Source organism: Prionailurus bengalensis, chromosome D2, assembly GCF_016509475.1.
Source record: "Prionailurus bengalensis isolate Pbe53 chromosome D2, Fcat_Pben_1.1_paternal_pri, whole genome shotgun sequence".
NCBI lineage: Eukaryota > Metazoa > Chordata > Mammalia > Carnivora > Felidae > Prionailurus > Prionailurus bengalensis.
In genome coordinates this window covers 32,915,961-32,938,217 of record NC_057351.1, presented here as the reverse complement: position 1 = coordinate 32,938,217, position 22,257 = coordinate 32,915,961, and the positions used below count along the sequence as shown (strand labels likewise).

The window sequence follows — 22,257 nt, the reverse complement described above, 5'->3', positions numbered from 1 at the left end:
GGAAACGGCGCCGACCCAGGCAGCGCAGCGGACGGCCGGGGCGGAGCTAAGGCCCGCCACTCACCCGCGCCGGACCAACTGCCGCCCTTGGCTGAGTTGGTGAGGCGGGGCTTCCTGCAAGGCCCAATCGACAGGCGGGAGAACCACACTTGAGGCTGCCTGTCACTTCCAGAGTTACCTATTGTGGGACCTAGTCAATTACGGGCAAATTCTAAGGAACCGGTAATTGGCATCCGAGCCCCTCAGAAGAGCAGCAGTAGAGATGGCATATTCGATTTGGCTAATCTTCACCAAGGATAAAGCTATGATAAACGTAACTGGGGAAACGGATCTTTGTGCTAAGCTTTGTACTTCGTGAGTGTTCTAAGTTGGCAAAATATGTACCAGATAAATAATCATTAAACTAAGGATGCTGGAACGCTCAATGACACGCCCAGAGTTACCATTCATACTGATGGTATTTGGATATGCTGGAATTAACCCTACATCATAGGGTGATCTAATGACCGTGATGTGTGGCATAGTATAGGAGAGGTAGAATGATTAGGATATCAAAGTCCCAGAATGAGTACATGCCATCAGAGTGAATTAACAGATCTATGTATATTTCAAATACTCAATTCATTTTTACAGCATCTTTCAGACTGATACTCTTACACTCTCCAGAAGCAATAGTCTCCATTTTCTTACTATCTTTGACCCTGTGTGCACTTACTAAACTATGAAAACAGAACATGTTGGTAATGTAATAAAAGTCATGTAAAGGTTACTTCAATGAATTTAGCTAAACTAGCCACTAGGATAAACTTTGGAATAATTGTTGATCACTTTCTCTTAAAAAATATTTATTTCCCCAAGAAGCAAGATCATAATGAAAACTCATTAAAGACTGTGAAATAAATATTTCCTTAGAAGATTTCCTTACTATCTGTTGTTATCAGCTGGTTAGTCCTCACATTTTTTTTTTTAAATCTGAAGCACGAAAGCAGTTTGGTAAGCAGATGAAAAGTATTGCTCTCAATTTTGGGAAACATCTTTATAGTGTAGCCTTAGGTGATCAAGCTGAAACAAACAAACAACAATACACCACACACAATTTTATTATATCACTTGTTCTAATAATATTTTTTTAAAGTTTAACTGAAGTAGTACTTGTTTGGCCAAGAATTGCTAAATAATGAAGTGGAGTTTTTGGTCTGTTTAATCCTTCCACCCCACTCTGGAACAGTAAAATGATTGGCTTCTCCAGGTGAGACTATCACACCACTCACCCAAAAGGCATTTATTGCCCAACAGTGGAACCCGAGAGCTCGAGAATGAGATTAGCCCCCCATTCAACAGCTGCACACACTAATCCCTCTCGTTGGAAATCTGTGACATTCCTGGAACAACTTCACTCACAGTCATTTTCGGCCCATCTATATTTATCCCATCTGCATATTATGTATTTACCCAGCTGTGCCATTTCCTCCTTCTTACTAGGAAGGAGAACCATGGATTTTAGTTTTGTTTCTATTTTCTGTGACTTTGCCATATCTGGCTACGAATCAGGATTGCCCCTTCATGTCTATCTTATACTCTGAGAAGTTCTATGGGAATTGTCTTTCTCCTATTTTTCCAAGTATAGAAATTAGATACGCATCCTAGGTAGAATGTTCTGAAACTTAGTCCTGTGCATTTGCAAAAGAACCACAATAAATAGATTATTTAACTGCACAAACCTGAAACTAGAGGGGCTACCAAAAGCTTTCTTCTTATTTACCAAAAGAGGTTATCTTTTATCTACCAAGATGAAACCACTGATGCACCCCCAGTAGGCTGTGTAATCTGCAGATCCACTGACTGAACCGAGTTCTAATAATCCGGAGCTAGAAATGAAACAAACATCAATTATCTCTTCACTATCTCTTCACTCTTCAGCTATCTCTTTTCCATAGCTGCAAAGGATATACCTCACATTAGCTGGTTGGCCAGGCCCCATAACAAGAAAGTGTAGATAGTGCAACAGAAAGCATCCACATACCTAGAAAATAAATAAATAATAAATTATATATGAAGAGAAATGACATATGACAGGAAACAGTTAATTCATGCAGTACCTGCTATGCTGATCACCTTTATAATACTTTTATAAAAGATGGTAAAGTAGGGGCATCTGGGTGGCTCAGTCGGTTGAGCGTCTGACTTCGACTCAGGTCATGATCTCATGGTTCGTGAGTTTGAGCCCCGCATCAGGCTCTGTGCTGACAGCTCAGGGTCTGGAGCCTGCTTTGGATTCTTTGTCTCCCTCTCTCTCTCTGCTCCTCCCCTGCTTACACTCTGTCTCTCTCTCAAAAAGAAATAAAGATTTAAAAAAAATTATTTTTAAAGATGGGAAAGTAACCACACACACACACACACACACACACACAAAGAAAACTTAAAAACATTGTAACTTTTGAGAATTAAAAAATTTAAGAAAACCTGAATGTTTTCCAATAGGGAATTGGTTAATAAATTAGAGACGAACCCTATAACAGAATATTATGTAGCCATTAACAAAATGAATTGTCCCATCTATAAAGAAGTAATAATGCAGTACAAATGAGCCTTTTAAAAGTTATTATTTTATATAATTCAGGTACATATTGACTTCTAGAAAAATAGATAAGAAACATGTTAACTCTGGGGACTTTTGCAGGGATAGCTACCCTTTCAAATGGTTCAACATTTTCTCATCTGCATGTCATTTTTACCATTATAAAAACATGGTCACTGAAACCTATATGGCTACAGAGTTCTTTTCTGTGCCAGTCCTTAAAACAGGTTGATCTTTTTTTAGCTAAAACTAATCAGAACAGATTTCCTGGAGCATGAAACCCTAACTAGGCTCCCTACAAAACGTACACTGAAGTCAGCTCCCAATTATGACTCAATTCAATGGAGTATTTGCTTAAAAGCATTCCAAAATAGCCAGGATAGGTGATTGCACACAGTTCATTGCATGAGCAAGAAACCATGACAGGGATCTGCTTAGAGGTCTGGGGGCTGTGTTTCATGGTTCACAGATGGTGTGAATTATATATGCAAGTAAGATGAGCAATTCTTAATGGACAGAAAAAAAGTCTGTGAAGAAGGAGAGCAAAAGAAAAGGGTTTTACCTTCAAATATTTATCACAGCCTAGGTCTGTTTTCTGGCTATTTGGGGTTCACTATTTTCCCAGATGTCATTATTCCTGTTTCTCCACACCTACCCATCTGCAGTCATCTCTCCATCATTACCACTCACTTTCCCATGACTTCTTAGTTTCTGTAAACTTTTCTGTCTTTTTTAAGCTTTGCTGGTTCAGAAATATTTCTAGTGAGCATAGCTGAGAAGGGCTGAACTACTCGTAAACCCCACCACATCTCTTTTCCCATCTATATCTACAGCTAGTCTCACTTCGCCAAACTGAACACACATTTTTTTCCTTCCTACTTTTTAATCCCTTTACTTTTCTCCCCCCCAATATTCCCATCCCTCTTACTCTAATATAGACTGCAACCTTACACTGGATTATGAACATATTTTACATACATAATTTACATAGGTATACTTACATATGATCTCTTAAAATTTTTGTGTAGCCAGAGCCTCAGGCCCTGACCTTCAAAGAATGACTGACTCCATATTCATTTTGTAATTCAGTGACCCTATAATCGAATATTCTTTCAGATCAGGAACATCCAATCTACAAGTTTTCTTCTGTCAAGAGCATGGGGCACCTGGATGGCTCAGTGGGTTACGCATCTGACTTCGGCTCAAGTCATGATCTCACGGTTCGTGAGTTGAAGCCCCATGTTGGACTCTGTGCTGACAGCTCAGAGCCTGGAGCCTGCTTCAGATTCTGATTCTCTCTCTCTCTCTCTCTGCCCTCCCTCACTCGCACTCTGGGTCTCTCTCTCTCTCAAAAATAAACATTAAAAAAATTTCAAACATATTCAGTGCAATACCTATCAAAATAGCACCAGCATTCTTCACAGAGCTAGAACAAACCATCCTAAAATTTGTATGGAACCAGAAAAGACCCCGAATAGCCAAAGCAATCTTGAAAAAGAAAACCAAAGCAGGAGGCATCACAATCCCAGACTTCAAGCTGTATTACAAAGCTGTAATCATCAAGACAGTATGGTACTGGCACAAAAACAGGCACTCAGATCAATGGAACAGAATAGAGAACCCAGAAACGGACCCACACATGTATGGCCAACTAATCTTTGACAAAGCAGGAAAGAATATCCAGTGGAATAAAGACAGTCTCTTCAGCAAGTGGTGCTGGGAAAACTGGACAGCGACATGCAGAAGAATGAACCTGGACCACTTTCTTACACCATACACAAAAATAAACTCAGAATGGATGAACGACCTAAATATAAGACAGGAAGCCATTAAATTCTCAAGGAGAAAGCAAGCAAAAACCTCTTTGATCTTGGCCATGGCAACTTCTTACTCAACATGTCTCTGGAGGCAAGGGAAACAAAAGCCAAAATGAACTACTGGGACCTCATCAAAATTAAAACTTCTACACAGCAAAAGAAATAATCAGCAAAACTAAAAGGCAACAACAGAATGGGAGAAGATATTTGCAAACGACATATCAGATAAAGGGTTAGTATCTAAAATCTGTAAAGAACTTCTCAAACTCCACACCCAAAACACAAACAATCCAGTGAAGTACTGGGCAAGAGACATGAATAGACACTTCTCCAAAGAAGACATCCAGATGGCCAACCGACACATGAAAAAATGCTCAACATCACTCATCATCAGGCAAATACAAATCAAAACCACAATAAGATACCACCTCACACCTGTCAGAATGGCTAACATTAACAACTCAGGCAACAACAGATGTTGGCGAGGATGCGGAGAAAGAGGATCTCTTTTGCACTGCTGGTGGGAATACAGACTGGTGCAGCCACTCTGGGAAACAGTATGGAGGTTCCTCAAAAATTAAATATAGAACTACCCTACAACTCAGCAATCGCACTACTAGGTATTTATGCAAGGGATATAGGTATGCTGTTTTGAAGGGACACACACAATGGAGTATTACTTGGCAATCAAAAAGAATGAAATCTTGCCATTTGCAACTACGTGGATAGAACTAAAGGGTATTATGCTAAGCAAAATTAGTGCGAGAAAGACAAACATCATATGACTTCACTGCTATGAGGACTTTAAGAGACAAAACAGATGAACATAAGGGAAGGGAAGCAAAAATCATAAAAAATCAATGGGTAAGGGGCATTAAGGAATCTACTCCTGAAATCATTTTTGCACTATATGCTAACTTGGATGTAAATTTAAAAACTAAAATAAAAAAATTTTTTTTCGAGAGCAGAACACCAGGAAAACACCAAGTTGAGAAGGGCAGGGTTTGTTCAAATAGGACCGTCTTTGTTCATGTTTCTCAAGATCTGAGAGGTTGGCAGCAAATATTAATGGTGTCCTTTTTGTGTTGTATTGGCTGTGGCTTCCTCCAGCCTTTGCTATTTACTAGACCTTTGGAGCCGGGAAGTCTTTTTCCTCTATCTGAAGTGATTCAAAGAGGCAGGACACAAACTTTGCACTCAAATAAACAACGCCTCTAGAGGAATTCAGCATAGGAATTTGGCACACATTCTTATGGAGTTGAACACCATTCCAGAATATCTAAAAGTGCCCCCCAAATCACAAGAACATTCTTTGACAAGACCAAATTCTAACAAAATTCCAGATTGGTAAAGTGCTCCCCTCTTTCAGCAATCTCCAGGTATTTACTACCTAAATCCTGAATATGCCCTGACCTTCCAACCTCCAACTCTGCTCCCACTGTCCCTGTAAGCCACCTGTTCTACTCTTTTGAAGGCCAACTTTGCCTCCTCTGAGATTAAATGTCCAAGTAAAATTAAACTCTCGTAATTTATTGTTTGACCTTGTATCATGGTACTTTGGTACCTGCTGCAAGCTGATTTGACAGTTGAGGTCTGCCACACCCCCTTGGTTATCAGACCTATTTGATTAGACTCATCTCCTTGGCTGGGCCACAGCTCCTTCTGTCATCTTCTAAGTGTAATTTGTATCAAAGTTATTAATGTTACTATATTTCTCTTACAGAACTTTTCCAGGTTAGTGTTGCCAACCTGGCAAACTAATTTAAGCTATCTATTTAGATGATAATAAGTACTTTTTGGATTGCCTCTTTTACACAACCTTTAAATTTATAGGAGTCTCCCAATGCTGATAGCTAAAATAATTTCACAAAGTATGGCGGGTCTAAATAAATTATTCTGGGGTGGGGCACCTGGGTGGCTTAGTTTAGTGTCCCACTCTTGATTTCAGCTCGGGTTATGATCCCTGAATCATGGGATCAGGCCCCACATTGGGCTGCATGTTGGGCTCTACACTGAGCATAGAGCCTGCTTAAGATTCTCTCTCTCCCCCTCCTGTCCCTCTTCCCCATTCTCTCTCTCTCTCTCTCTCAAAAATAAAAAATTTATTCTGGGGTGAGACAGTCCATTAAGTCTTCAAAAATTCATCAAATACCTAGCATTAGTTTACCTATTTCAAGCTCAGATTCATCTTTATATTACGCTGAGTGTTGCCCAAATTTCAGCTCCTCTGAAACTAAACAAATTTAGTGTCCAATGGTATATTCATTCTCCACTTTGATATCATGTATATAATCTTCATCAGTACTTATTTATATGTGAACGCATAAAGACTGGGCTCTGGGTTGCACTTGGTAGGAGGCAGAGGGTGGAGGAAGCTGTGGGCGTGAGACTGGTCATTGCCAGTTAACAACAGGTGCGAATGCTGCTCTTTAAATTTAGCCATTGCACTTGGCATCTCATCTCTCAGCCGTCACGTATGGCAACCACTGCTGATTTGGAAAGGATCAAGGAAAGAATGACAGAAAGGGTCACATTTATTAAAAGGCAGAGAGAAAAAGAGCTTTGTTCTCTTTTATTTAATAAAAGCTAGCCTAAGAAATAAAAAACCAGCATGAGACTTGGAAAGTGAAAAAACAACTTAAAAGAGTGAAAAGGGGAATAAAATTATTCAAAGAGATAATAATTATTAACAAATCATTCTTAATTAGGCACTTTAAAAGCCATTCCAGCTGCCAAAACGTGGGAGCAAAATTATCTAAAATTTGGGTAGAGACTCAGAAAATAATTACTATTAATTGGGAGTTAGGATAAGAGGAGGGGACAAGACCTGAAAGAGGATAATCTTTTGTACATTCATTTGATCAGTCAAGAAAAATATACTGACTGCCTCTTATGTGTCGGACAATATATACTATAAGAAAACTTTCCAAAATTCACATTTTTTTGCATCGTGTATTACTTTTTCTAAAATGCTCACCCTAACCTTGAAATGGAATCAATTCTTCCCATAACTTTGCAGTCCAACATTTATAGAGCATTCAAAAGAATTACTGAAAGATCCTTTGAGTTACCTTGGAGTCTCAATATAACATAACTTTAAAACATACTACCAATGTAATAACTCACCCCACCCAACAAAATTAGCAAGAAGACATATGAAGAAATTTTAGTTTTTTGCTGTCATTGTACAGTAGGGTACAATTCTATGTAAATAGTTTCTAACTAGTTCATTGCCTAGAGTACAAAGAGAACTTCAATCTCAGAGAATGGTGAGAAGACATTGCATTCCTTCCTTCATGCCTTGCTATTCTAAGACGTACCTATTAGATTGAAACAGGGCCCTTTGGCTCTTCCAACATCAGAGTAACTCATTTAATAGACTTGTTAAGGGGCGCCTGGGTGGCTCAGTCGGTTGAGCATCTGGCTTCGGCTCAGGTCATGATCTTGCGGTTTGTGAGTTTGAGCGCTGCGTCGGGCTCTGTGCTGATGGCTCAGAGCCTGGGGCCTGCTTCAGATTCTGTGTCTCCCTCTCTCTCTGTCCCTCCCCTGTTCACGCTCTGTCTCTCTCTGTCTTTCAATAGTAAATAAACGTTAAAAAAAAATTAATAGACTTGTTAAAATTTAAGCAAGATTTATAGCACCTGTAGATGCTACTACTTTAAGATCCTGAAGCAATCAGATCTATTAACTATTCAAACAAAACATGAGCATTATTAAGAAGAGGAAAATTTCACATAATACTACTAGATTATAAACCTGGGATAGTGTGTGGAAGGGTCCTAACTCAGAATCCTGAGTTAATTTGGATTATTTCCCATGATATTTTATAGTTATTATTACAATTACCATGATACAGAACTCAAGAGGATTTGAAAAAAGATTGTAAAGATTTGATTTTTCTTTTAAAATGGACCTTTGCTGCTTTCTTATCAATTTTATGTTTTGGAAGGTGGAAATATATAAACATAGACAATAATTTCCTGTTTGCAATCATGAATCCTTCTCCCAGAAACAGACCTGGGAAATGAATGAATCTTGTTAAATCAAATTTTACATATAGGTTAATAGTAAGCAGGCCAACTTTGAAACGTAAAACCCTAGTTTCCAGAATGCATTCTTTTTTTTATGCTTTTTAAATTTATTTACTTATTTTGAGAGAGAGAGAGAGAGAGAGATCACAAGTGGGGTAGGGAGAAAGAGAGAAAGAATTCCAAGCAGGCTTTCACACTGTCAGCACAGAGTCCAACTTGGGGCTGAAACTCACAAACTGTGAGAACATGACCTGGGCCAAAATCGAGAGTCAGATGTTTAACCGACTGAGCCATCCAGGCACCCCCGGAATGCATTATTTAGAATGGTAATTCCCAATTTTTGATCCATCTTGGCAAATAAAACTTTAACACATGGTCATCACAAATAATAGCTCCCTAAAGCATCTCAATAAATAAGACAGACTTTGGCTTATACAAAATTCCAAGTGTGTTAATTGTAACTACATTGTGCCCAAATATCTCCTTGTATTAAAAAAAATCTGAAGTATTTTTTTAAGTTTATGTATTTATTTGGAGAGAGACAGACACAATGTGAGTGGGGGAAGGACAGAGAGAGAGAGAGGGAGAGAGAGAATTCCAAGCAGGCTCCATGCTGCCAGCGCAGAGCCCAAGGTGGCGTCGAACCCACGAGCCCCAAGATTATGACCTGAGCCCAAACTAAGAGGCAGATGCTTAACTGACTGAGCCACCCAGGCACCCCTGAAGTATTTCTTAAATTTAATAAAAGAGTTTATTCTGCAACTGCAGTAATGGCTATCTGTGAGTTCCAAGAAATTCATCCATTATCTCAATAAATAAGGTGATTTGTTGGTTGAGTTACCACAGCTAACAAACAAACAAAAGGATACAGCCCCACCAACTTACCATATAATAAAAGATCAGGGAAACAGGAGAGTATTATAGGAGGGCATTTTACCTAATTTTGAGGATCTGGGTAGGGATCTCAGGATATCCCTTTGGTGACACCTGACAAGTTAATGGAAGTAAGTGCCGGAGGGAAAGTAGTGAGATACGATACCAGAGAGGCAACAAGAACCCATTACATAGTGTCTTATAAATCATATTAAGGAATTTGGACTTTACACAAAGAACAAAGTTTGTCTTCAAGGGTTTCAGAAATGGGAGAGATTAGAGAATAGATTGGAGACCAGAGAGACTGAAGGAAAACAAATTAGGAAATCTAGGCAAGAAATGCCAGCAATATGATCTATAGTATTGGCCATGGAAAAAAACAGACTAATTTGAAAGAGACTGTATATAAGAAGTTGAATCAAAAGGTACGGGTAATTGATAGGATATTTGGGGGCAGCAGGGAAAAAAGGAGAGTAAGGTAGCAAGGGAAATTTTTAAGTGTCTCACTTGGGCAACTTGTGTCGATGCTGATGCCAGAGGAAACACAGAAAAGATTTCGTGGGGGATGATGAGTTCAGTTTTGAAAATGTTGTGTGACAGGTGCCTTGAGACATCCAAGCAACAATATTCATCAGACAGCTGGCTATTTGAGCCTAATGAATAGACTGTAGAAATAGATGTGGAGATCATCCGCATATAGATAGTTTGTAAATGAAACCACAGAAGTGGTTGGAACCATCCGGGATGAGATCTAAGAAATTAGTTGAAGATCTAAGAAGATCTAAGAAATTAGATGCCATTTAATGTTCTTCCCTAATACACGCTTAACAAATATTTGATTTAAGTAAATGAATGAATGAATAAAAACATGAGTCTTAATAAGATCTAGAAGGCATTTTTAACATTTGCACAGGACTTTTTCAGTATTTAGTATTGGTGTTCCCTTTTTCAGTATTCAGTATTAATATTCACTGACCTCAGGTAGTTAGTGGCTATGAATTGTTCAGTTTTCAAAAATGTTCTGGGTCCCTGGAGAACTTTTTTAATTTACTGCAAGATTTTTATTTTATTACAATGACAATATATGTAAAGCTCCCAAGCTGAGTTCTAATACTTCAGACAGGAGCAAACTCACATACTTGGCATAGTTTCTTATACATAATTAATGCTCTAAAATCATATGTTCAGGGGCACCTGGGTGGCTCGGTCGGTTGAGCGTCCAACTCTTGATTTTAGCTCAGGTCATGATCCTGACGTCATGGAATTAAGCCCTGTTTTGGCTCCACACTGGGCGTGGAGCCTGCTTGGGGTCTCCCTCTCTCTCCCTCTGACCCTCTCCCCTGCTCACACTCTGTCTCTCCAAAATAATAATAATAATAATAATAATAATAATAATAATAATAAATTAAAAATAAACTCATAAGTTCAAAGACATTTGTGGAATGAATGAATAAATACATATGTGAAATACATATACTTATCTTCTCACAATAAAGCTATAGTATCAGGGCGCCTGGGTGGCGCAGTCGGTTAAGCGTCCGACTTCAGCCAGGTCACGATCTCACGGTCCAGGAGTTCGAGCCCCGCGACAGGCTCTGGGCTGATGGCTCAGAGCCTGGAGCCTGTCTCTGATTCTGTGTCTCCCTCTCTCTCTGCCCCTCCCCCGTTCATGCTCTGTCTCTCTCTGTCCCAAAAATAAATAAACGTTGAAAAAAAAAATTAAAAAAAAAAAAAAAGCTATAGTATCTCCATTCCACTGTTCTTGATGTCTGCTGAGGTGGTACAGTAAGAACAACATAAGCACTTCAGTCCTAAGGGCCATTTACTCAAAGGAAGAACATCTACGCTAACAATCCTGTCCAGGCTGCACTCCAGAGAGCTGGGGTGATATTAACAAAGAACTCATGTCCAAAATATACAAAGAGCTCTCGCAAATCAATAAGAAAAAGGCAGCAACCCAATACAAAAAAATGGGCAAAAGACTTGAACACATAATTCACAAAAAGAGATCAAAATAACCCATAAACAAATGGAAGGTTCTTCACTTCATTCCCCATAAAGGAAATGCAAATTAAAAACCGCAATGCAGAGCGCCTGGGTGGCTCAGTTAAGCATCTGACTTCAGCTCAGGTCATGATCTCGCGGTCTGTGAGTTCCAGCCCCGTGTTGGGCTCTGTGCTGACAGCTCAGAGCCTGGAGCCAGTTTCAGATTCTGTGTCTCCCTCTCTGACCCTCCCCCATTCATGCTCTGTCTCTCTCTGTCTCAAAAATAAATAAACGTTAAAAAAAAATTTTTTTTTAAACCCACAATGAAATAGCACTTCAAGCCCAGTAGAAGAGTCAAAATGAAAAAGATGAAAAATACCAAGTTTTGGCAAGGATATGTAGCAATCTTGACACTCTTATGTTGCTGGTGGGAGTATAAATTGACCCAAACACTCTATTAGTCATAGTACAGTCAGAAGACACAAACCACACCAATTACTTGAAGAGACAATTTAATATAAAGAATTGTTAATAATAAAGGATGTGTCTCTAGTTTTAATAATTCTAATCATTTTCTTTTGTCCTCTTAGCTGAAGGGATCATAGATGCTTTCTGCAGTTGCTACCCCATGATTCTTTCAAGTTTTCTTTTTACCCTTGCAGTTACTTAGTTAACATCTTTACACCTAGTTAACATTTACATTAAATTACCTCTTCTCAAGTTACTGGTATAGTTTTTATCTGCTAACTCATAGAGAATTGATAGCAGGAGTGATCCAGGAAACAGACCCTCAAATATAGGATGTCTTGGGGCTCAAGTGGCTGTTATACTTTGCCAATACGGTGATAATCATGATTTCTAGGGCTGTCATGTGGCCTGGGACTCAGACATCTACAGATGTAGGTTCTCATGTTGTTGGGAGTGGAGGTACAGAAGCAAGGGTTTTCATAATTAAGATTGTACAACTCTTATATCCTAGTCACCAGCAATGACCCTCCTATATCTATGGGAGTAGTTCAGACTTAGAGATCTTTCTGGAAAACTACTCTATACATAGTGGATGGGTAATTGAGCTACTAAATTCAGAACTAGCCAAATTATTGAAACACATGTTTCTATTACTAATGAAAAGATAGGGATTGAAAGACGGAAATAGAAATCACTTTGGAATAGAAATCACCTAGGAAACAATTTAGTCCTCGTCTCTGATGGGACAAAAAAAAAAAAAAAATTAAACGACCTACTAGTGCTGAGTGTTTTAATATCTATTAGCTCATTTAATCATCTCACTAACATTATGACTAGGTATTAGTATTCCTGTCTTACAGATGAGGATATTGAGGTTAAGTAATTTATGCTAACTTAGTACCCAAACTCAGGAATGAAGGACTTCAGCACCCACACTCTTAACCATTAATGTAATCTCACTCTCTGGAAGCCAGCACTCTCCACATGCAGTTCAATATAATACTCTGTAAACTACAGGTCATCCCCACCTCCCCCGCCCCAGGCTATTCGGTTTACAATGGGGGAAAAGAGCTACGTAGAAGGTTAGACCTGAAAAGGACTTCACAGGTTCTCTCCATCATAGTCTCAGTCTGCAGTAACTTCACTGAAGTCTAAGCACATACCTGACTTGCCCCAAGGCCACAGAGCAGTTTGTTTTTCCAAGGGAGGGGACATTTTATTTATTTATATTTAAACTTTTGTTTTTTAAAAGTAATCTCTACATCCAATGTGGGGCTCAAACTCATGACCCCAAGATCAAGATGCTTAACCAACTGAGCCAGCCAGGCGCCCCTCACAAGGCTGTTTAGCGGTGGAGGCAGAACTATAATCCAGGTTTCCTCACCCTCAAGGCAGTTTTCTTTTCACTATACCACAAAATCTGCCCCTCCCACATTCTGTTCTCTCAGAGATGGGTATTGGTATAGGGTCCAAAGTTCTTATTGACTCTTTAAAGGGACTGGCTGATGTGGACAGGCAGGCTTCTTTATTAAAGGTACACAGATCTACTTCCTGGTATATATTCAATGGCGCCTCCAGTTTTATGCGTTAGCAGACTGGGCAGCCACTGTGTGCTGTGCTGAAAAGTCAGTTTTCAACCTGCCCTATATTACCTTTGCCTCGATACTTCAGACTCTCAATGTTTGCTCTTTTGGGTTGAAACACTGGAAACCTTGGTTAAAATGCCAATGGACAGTACAACCAAAGGAAGTTGTTGTCAATTCCTTAGCTTGAATTAGTTTAAGCAATTAGCACTCATCTCATGGAAGAGTCCTAAAGGATCAAGACTCTGGAGACATTTGGATTTTCCGGACGGTATCAAATGGCATAGGATGACCCGAGAGAAGTGAGGCAGGTTATAGCAGAAACCTGCAGGGACAGGTCATGGCCATATGAAGTCACGGGACACCTGGAGAGGTGAGAAGAAACTAAAAGTCAGAAAATGGTACAGAAATGGGGTGGGAAATGGAGCTCTTTTGTACAAATTAGAAAGAGACCCACGGAGTTCCTGGGTGCCTCAGTTGGTTAAGCGTCTGACTCTTGATTTCGGCTCAGGTCATGATCTCACTGTGGGTGAGTTCAAGTCCTTCATCGGGTTCCACGCTGACATTGCAGAGCCTGCTTGGGATTCTCTTTCTCTCCCTCTCTCTCTGCAATTCTCTCTCTCTCTCTCTCTCTCAAAATAAATAAATAAACTTAAAAGAGAGAGAGAGAGACCCTTTCTGGGCATCTTAGAGAATACAGCACCGACTAGATTTCCATTTCTACCGGCCCAACTTGCACACTGAACAGCCACTTGTGATAGACTTGTGTAAATCACATGCATCATAATGTTGCTGAGTGGTTGCCCTGCCTGCCACCCCTGCCGTTGCTCCTCATTTCCCAAGACAGCCGCAGAAAAAAAAAAGAGAACTAACCTTCACAATGCCTGGCCATAGCCCTCAGCGAATTTACTGAGCTCTTACTCTGTGCAGTCAGTCACCACAAAAAACTCAATGAGTAAGATACTATTTTCCCAATTTTACAGATGAAAAATATAATGGCCCAATGAATTTAAGTGTTTTCTGTGAGACACACAATTAAGAAAACATTCAAAGAGGCTAAGTACAGTGTACCCAGCGAGTTAAGCTGGGTCTGACTCATCCTTATCTTTGTCTCCCTATACCACACCTGTTCACAGAAAACTGTTTCCTGCAGTTTACATAGTTGTACATACTCAGTTATGGCCAACCCTATTCTCTATTACACGGCATTGACCTTCAACGGTCTAACTTAACACAGGTAAGCACACAGGTTTCTCATTTGTAGGTGGACCATCTGGCAGGCAGCAATAGGGGAATAGGAAATAGCAATAGGGAGAAAAGACCCTTTGACAAGGTCATAAGAAGGTTAATGAGGTCTAGATTTTAAAATATTTTTCTAAAATCTGAAAGAAAGAAAAAAGATACTTCAATGACAAGTTTGAGTACTAGCTAACAGCACAGTGATAAGCTGGGCGCTGTAAAACATTACATTATAGCATCTTGCCCAATCCTCAGAATATCCTTATGAGGAAAATACTATCCAAGCCCCCATTGTTCAGATAAGAAAAATGAGACATTGAGAAGCTACTTGCTAAAGATCTCCTGGCTAAAGTATTGAAGCCAAGATATGAATCCAGGATATCTGTTACCAGAGTCCACACACTTGTTCCTGTATATTACCTCTGCTGATAAAGCGAACAGTTCATGTTGAAGATCTCAGAGAAAACCCTGTAGTATCTTAGACTGTTAACTTAAAAGTATTCACTCTGAGGCCTTAGGGGATGGTGTCATGATGAAAATAGCAAAGAAAAGGAGATTTTTGTGTTTTTAAAATAATTCCTTTGATAATATTAATTTCTTTGGTATGTTTGGCGTACTAGATTACTAGTACCTTTTGGATAAATGTCTTGTGTTTGACATGTTTCCTTCGCTCACTCACTCATTATTGAATCATTGCTGAACAATACTGATCTTTATGGAGAAGGCACCATCATGCCTAACACTGAGCTTGGCGTATAATAAACTTAAATTTTTATTGAATGATTAGTTCCAGAAGGAAGAGGTTTTACCGGAATTTTTCTAGATGTAGTTCCATAGGAATTAATCATGAATGATTTTGATAATTGCATCACTAAATTACTAAGACAATATTCCACAGGTATGGGTTGAGTTTTTTTTTTTTTTTTAATATGGAACGCTTCACGAATTTGCGTGTCATCCTTGCGCAGGGGCCATGCTAATCTTCTCTGTATCGTTCCAATTTTAGTATATGTGCTGCCGAAGCGAGCACTTGGATTGAGTTTGAATCTATGTTTAGTGTAACAACTTTTGAATTGGTGGTAGTCAGCAAATGTTCAGTAATTATAACCTTTTTTTTTCTTTAAGAAAGAGAGCACAAGCAGGAGAGGGGCAGAAGGGAAAGAAGGGGGGGGGGAGAGAGAGAGAGAGAGAGGGAGAGAGAGAGAGAGAGAGAGAGGGAGAGAGAGAGAGAATCTCAAGCAGGCTCCACACTCAGCACAGAGCTGGACGCGGGGCTCAGTCCCACAACCCTGGGATCATGACCTGAGCCAAAAGTGAGTCGGACGCTCAACTGACTGAGCCATCCTGGTGTGTCAGTAATTATAACCTTTCTAGAGAATAAGTAAATTGAAAATATTTGTTTGCTTTTTCTGTAAAATTTTAAATGTTCTCTAATATCTAACATTAGGGTATGCTAATATCAAAAGTCTGTAGCTCAGTTTACTTTTTTTTTAAGTTTTATTTATTTAAGTAATCCCAACACCCAACGTGAGGATCAAACTCATGACCCCAAGATCAAGAGTTGTATGCTTTTCCAACTGAGCCAGCCAGGCACCCCATAGCTCAGTTTATTCATTAGTGTCCTCTACCTTGTTTTAGGAAGTATAGGACATCCTTTATTTACAGCAAGTCAGTTCACAGTTCTCATTCCAGGACTCTGCCTACCACCACTGTGTTCAACTTATGGTGCCCTCAGTGAACCCAGAACAAAGAAGCATATTGTGTCCAGACTTTTGAGGAAGTGCATTTCTACCTTATTGCAGCAAAAAGCCCTGCAATCTGATGTCCAAAGCCTATACTTTGCTGAAGGAATATATAAGAAAAATATTCCCGCATCCATTTCTCAAAAAGCCATTAAGTAGCCTAAAGTTTATCTAGAAATTTCCTCAAAGGTAAAAATAAAAATATTGCCATAGTCTTCTGCGACGTAGTTGAAAGGATATTGGAAGTGGTTTTGGAGAACTAGATTTTAAACCCAGGTCTAACTACTATGCAATCTGTGTGGGTAAGATACTTAACCTCTGCTTCCTCATCTGTAAAATAATATTCTCCTCTCTGGGTTGCAAAGGTTGTAAAGGTTAAAAAAAAGGGAGGGGGGAGTTTGGCACATGAAGCTATGTAGCAACCTAAAAAAAGTCAGTTTAATTAAAACCAGAAATATTATGTTAAATATTTTTCTTTCTCTCTTTTTAACAGGAAAACGAACAAATTTAATAACATGTACATCTTCTGTATACCCAAAGAGATACCCAAAGAAATTAACTCCAAAGATGCCTCTTTCTCTGCTAATTTGTTTAAAAAAAAAATAACAACCAAGAATTATGAAGAAGTGAGGTCTTTGTTCATTTGCCCCTACCTTCCTGGTGTTCTGGTTTATATAAAGACTTCCACCATTGAGGAAGTCTATGTGAGCTTTATATCCCTGCCATCAGGGCAAAATGCCTGTCTTCATGTAAATGCCTGAGAAGAGTGTCATGTGTCAGTTTAGATAATGAGAGTTCATGTCTCTGTACTGCATCTCTTAGAATCCTTTTTATTTGGTGAAAAGTTTTTTAACTTCTGAATTATGACCGGTCTCGTTCACCATTTCACAAGGTTAAACAGCAGATGTCTTAAGTGTGGAACAAAAGACACCCCCCTCCCACACACACATACACACACACTTCTATTTTTTCCTCTCTTCCCCTGGCCTATTCTTAGAGCTTGGAATGGACCACATTACCCTATAGACTGACACAGTGGACTAGCCAACCCATTGAAAAACAGCTTTCCAGCTTGCTGATTCATACCTTCTTTAAGCAGAGATGATTGCTCCTAACTTACACTGTCTTTTTTTCTGACTCCTAATGAGCTTTAGTCAAAAGATCCTTTTTATATCACACAAATATTCAAATAACCGAAGAAATGACAGTGTCCAAAATGAATTCCAAATTGAGATATTTTTCCCTTAGGTAAGCCAAAATATGAATTATTCTGTCCATCTATAATGAAAAGTTAACTGAACTCATGCTGGTTTGTCTCTAACAGCATTAAGCTGCCACTTTTTGATGAAGTTTGGTAATTTAGTCCTGCAGCATAATGGCAGGATCAATGGACAAGGACTTGGACTCTATTTTCAGTTCTAGCTCTGGCTCATTACCATTACTTTGCCCTGACCATCTTCTATTACTTGGAATCTCAATTATATTAGCAATGCAGAAAGATTTGGAAAAACTACCCTGTAAGCTAACAACTAAGATGCAGCGGTCTTATGTTTGCAATTGGTGTGCCATCATAGTCTCAGGCAAGAAAACTGTCTATCTTGGCATCTTAGTTTCTTTATCTGTAAAGACATGATAAATTACTTGTTCCTCTTTTCCCACCAGTTCCCTCACAGAATGCGGTAATGGAAATGATATTAACACTATAAAAGATTTTGGATCTCTCTAGGCTGTTGCTACATAAAGAGAAAGTCCTATATATATATATTTATATTTATATTTACATTTATATATATTTATATTTATATTTACATTTATATATATATCATATATATTTTTTTAACGTTTATTTATTTTTGAGACAGATAGAGACAGAGCATGAACGGGGGAGGGGCAGAGACAGAGGGAGACACAGAATCGGAAGCAGGCTCCAGGCTCTGAGCCATCAGCCCAGAGCCCGACGTGGGGCTGGAACTCACGGACCGCGAAATCGTGACCTGAGCTGAAGTCGGACGCTTAACCGACTGCGCCACCCAGGCGCCCCTATATTTCAACTGGCATTTTTAGGTACTTCGTGCTCCCTGAGTTTGCACCATATCAAATCCATTTGGAAAAGATTACTACATAGACTGTTATTCTTTGCAGAACCATTGCAGAAATAAAACGGGCCACAGAGAATACGCTTTAAGAAAATAAAATTGTTTCGCAAAATTTGTGATTGTTGGAAGTTAAAAATTCTTCTGATTTATATTATCACCCTAATCATCTTAACGCAAAAGAGACAGCTTGTTAATTCGCAGCTTTCTATTGCCATGTTGTCTAGGTAGCGATACCAGCTGAAAAAAAAATGGGGATACCACTCAGTTGATCCTGGTTATTCCAGGATTTTTGTAAAGTACCTGAGAAAACTGTGTAGGTAGTGAGGGATCTTAAAATCTAACAATAGTTGACAGATAGCTTCTAATCTTGGTTTTGCATGTGTCAAACCTAAGAATGTTACAGGGATATTCACCTATCTCATGTAAATAGGAGCATTGACAGATAATAAGTATATCCTCTCTGCTAAAAGAATTATGATCCTTACAATGCCCATTTTAATTTTTAAAGATTGTAATGGTAATGTATTTCATTATATAATCTCTTATGTACAAAATGTGTTTATTACGATGCTTTCCCACTCATCTTGACTCAGGGTGTTTTTAGTGCTGCTTCTGTCTGAAGGAGCATCCTTCTGTAACTTTTCCTCCTGGAGGTTGGCAGAGGACAGTTGAAAGAGTCAACATACAGACTACCATTTGTGCCTGGCTAAAAATGGTGGTGATTTTATAGTGTCCTGGGCATTTCCTGGCCATGAAGTAGGAATCAAGGCTCTGCACCAATTACTTCTTCTTGTGTTTCCTCTTCTCTTCTGGAGAGGGATGGAGGAGATCTTTCTCAAGGGGCATATCTTTGTGGGGAGAGGCATATCCTTGTGGGGAGGGGCATATCCTTGTCGCTGCTGGAAAGGCTGTTATACAATCTCTTTGTCACATTAGAGTACTAACAGATTCAAAGCTCAGACAGTGAAGGACAAAAATTCTCAGACTGACACATGAAATCGTATTGATTCAAAGACAGGTCTGAAACTGAAAGATCAGTTTGTAGGGTGAAAGGAAAAGAGGAACATACGGAACCAAAATTTGCAGCCAAGGAGGACCCAAGATGTAGAGGTGGCCTGGTAACTGACAGAGATTCCTACAGGCAGGTCAGAACTCATATGCCTAGCAACAAGTATTAGAGATTTGTCACTAGGAAACTGGAATCCAAAGTCAGGAAATCCAGTTGCTTTGGTTACAAAAGATACACATAGAAAACCTATAAAACCCTTTGAGGACAGATCTTCATTCATTCATTCAATAAATATATATTAAACACCTATATATGCTAGACACTATTTTAGACACTGGAAAATAAGCAGTGAACAGAACAAGGTTCACTTGTGTAACTAGTTGGGGAGGGGGAAGGGCAGACGATAAACAGATAAATAAGTAAAATACATAGTTTGCCAAAAGAAGTAGGTTTATGGAGAAAATTTAAGCAGGGAATTTCTGGGTTGCAATTTAAAGCAGACTGATAGAGAAGGCCTCACTGAGAAGACAGCATAGAAGCAAAGACTTGGACTAGACAAGAGGGAAGAGAATAGTCATGCAAATATCTATGGAACAGCATCCTAGGCAGAGAATACAGCAAATGGAAAGAACTTGAGGCAGGATCCTGCCCAGTACATTTGAGGAAAGGTAAGGAGGCCATCATAGTTGGAGCAGAGCGAGGAAGGGGAAAGAGTAGTAGATGATGTCAGAGAAATAAGGAGAGAGACACCAATTGTGTTGGGCTCTGAAGATCATTGTGAGGCCTCTGGCCTTGGAGTAAGATGAGAAACTCAGTGAGTAGTGAGCAGAGAAAAAGCACAACATGAATTACAATGTAAAAGCATATAACTGACTATTGTTTTGGAATTAGACCCTAAGCGGGCAAATATGGAAGCAAAACCGTTTAGGAAACTATTCCAATAACCCATTTAAGAAAGACAGGCTGGGGTGATGAAGTGAGAAGTGACTGGGATATGGATATATTCTGAAGGTAGAGCCCTCAGGATATGCTAATGGTCTTGACATCAGATGTGAGAGAAAGAATAGAGTCAAAGATGACCCCAAGATTTTTGGCCTAAAAACCTGGAAAATGGAGATGCTCTTGAATGATACAGGGAAGAACGTGGGAGGAGCCTTAACCTTCTTTGCATCCATACGTCCTAGCACAAATGCCAAACACATGGGAATGTTCAGTGACTACCAATAATCTAATCTGAATCTCGTTTCTATGTATTTGAGATCAGAGTTGTTCTAGATACAGGACTGACTCGTTGGAGTTACTACACTGGGACTTGGTTCTAGACTCTGGGGCAAGGTTAAAACCATTGGTGTCCTAGAGCCAACTTGTGCTAGCTAGCAAGAACCAACTGCTAAATTTGGCAGGGGGTGGGGGGGTGGATATTGCAAGCCAGGTGTTAAACACAGTTGATTTGTAAACTTACAGCTGGTAACACATTAAAAACAAAGGTAAAAGTACTTAAACTTCATCACTTCCGAATTCTTTTACTACATTTTACTATTATCTGTGCCCTTGAGGTTATTTATGTTTGTTGTGTCTGTACAATAGAAATATTATAGAACAGTGCGCTACTGTGCACCTCTTCCCAACTCTGTGTTCAGTGATGTTATGCCGGTAGCTTTAAATTGGCCATGATGTGAGTATTTATGACACAGAAATTGGCAAATGCTACAAATGAGGCATCTCCCCCATCCCTTTCCTGCCCCCAGAGCTGGTTAAACCTATAGGTGGAAATTTAGCCATACCAGCTTTGAAGGCAATGATAGGGGATGAGCAAACTGGTATATATTTTGGAAATATACTGAGGTACAGGCACTGCACACAGAGTATTAGAGCAGTATATAGTATATTATAATACTATTATATAGTATATTATAATACTATATAGTACTATAATACTGTATATTATATATTATAATACTATAATACTATATAGTACTATAATACTATATAATACTATATATTATATACTATATACTATACTATATTTTATATACTATATAGTATATATTATATATATATTATATAATACTATAGTATTATAGTATAGTATAGTATAGTATAGTATACTATATAGTATATAGTATAGTATAGTATATAGTATAGTGTATATAGTATATATAGTATAATATAGTATATAGTATAGTATATAGTATAGTATAGCATAGCATAGTATAGTATAGCATAGTATATATTATATACTATATAGTATATAATACTATATAGTATTATAGTAATGGTTATATGAGAGGTTTTTCCTGTTCTGGCAAGGGAGGGTTGGGGACTGAGGAAATTATAGTAGGAGATAGACACACAAGGAAATTCCACATGGGGAAAGAATGGCCTTAATGATTGACCAAACCAGGAATTGCTGAAAGAGATTAGCATCTCCAGTCAATCAATGCCTTAATAGAATAAACCTAGAACAAATTACAAACTATTAACAGAAGAGATTAAAAGCTTTGGACAGCTTAGTTGTATATCTGATACGATAAAGGATGAGGAGAAAATGGGGACTAGTCAATGCCATGGAGTAGTAGCTGCATATTTGCAAAACTTTCCTGTATTAAGAATCTTATATTTTATTGTGAGGCCTTGTAAAAAAGAAACATCAAGGATACTAAAGACACTGCCTAATTATTCCTATGAGACAGCTAGAAAAGTAGCACAGTTTACTTTAGTTCTTATTTTACAAAGAAGGAAGCTAGAATCCAAGGAATATAATATAAATGAGTTATTGGGGATAACAGAGTGTGACAATTTAGGAGGGAAAAGTATGTGCCTGTGTGTGTTTGT

At 38.8% G+C, this 22,257-nt stretch overlaps 1 long non-coding RNA gene, 1 other non-coding gene and 1 pseudogene across 2 annotated transcripts; 1 reads left to right on the top strand and 2 right to left on the bottom strand.

Moving 5' to 3' along the window:
- The first annotated feature begins 5 nt into the window (after positions 1-5).
- Positions 6-16,909, top strand: LOC122492876. Its single transcript, XR_006299780.1, has 2 exons — positions 6-313; positions 16,811-16,909. It is a non-coding gene; the product is annotated as an uncharacterized LOC122492876 (long non-coding RNA).
- LOC122493568 lies at positions 15,499-15,605 on the bottom strand. Its single transcript, XR_006299930.1, has one exon. It is a non-coding gene; the product is annotated as a U6 spliceosomal RNA (small nuclear RNA).
- Positions 16,910-18,960: 2,051 nt separating the features above from the next.
- On the bottom strand, positions 18,961-19,259 carry LOC122493522 (annotated as a pseudogene).
- Between the last annotated feature and the right edge of the window lie 2,998 nt (positions 19,260-22,257).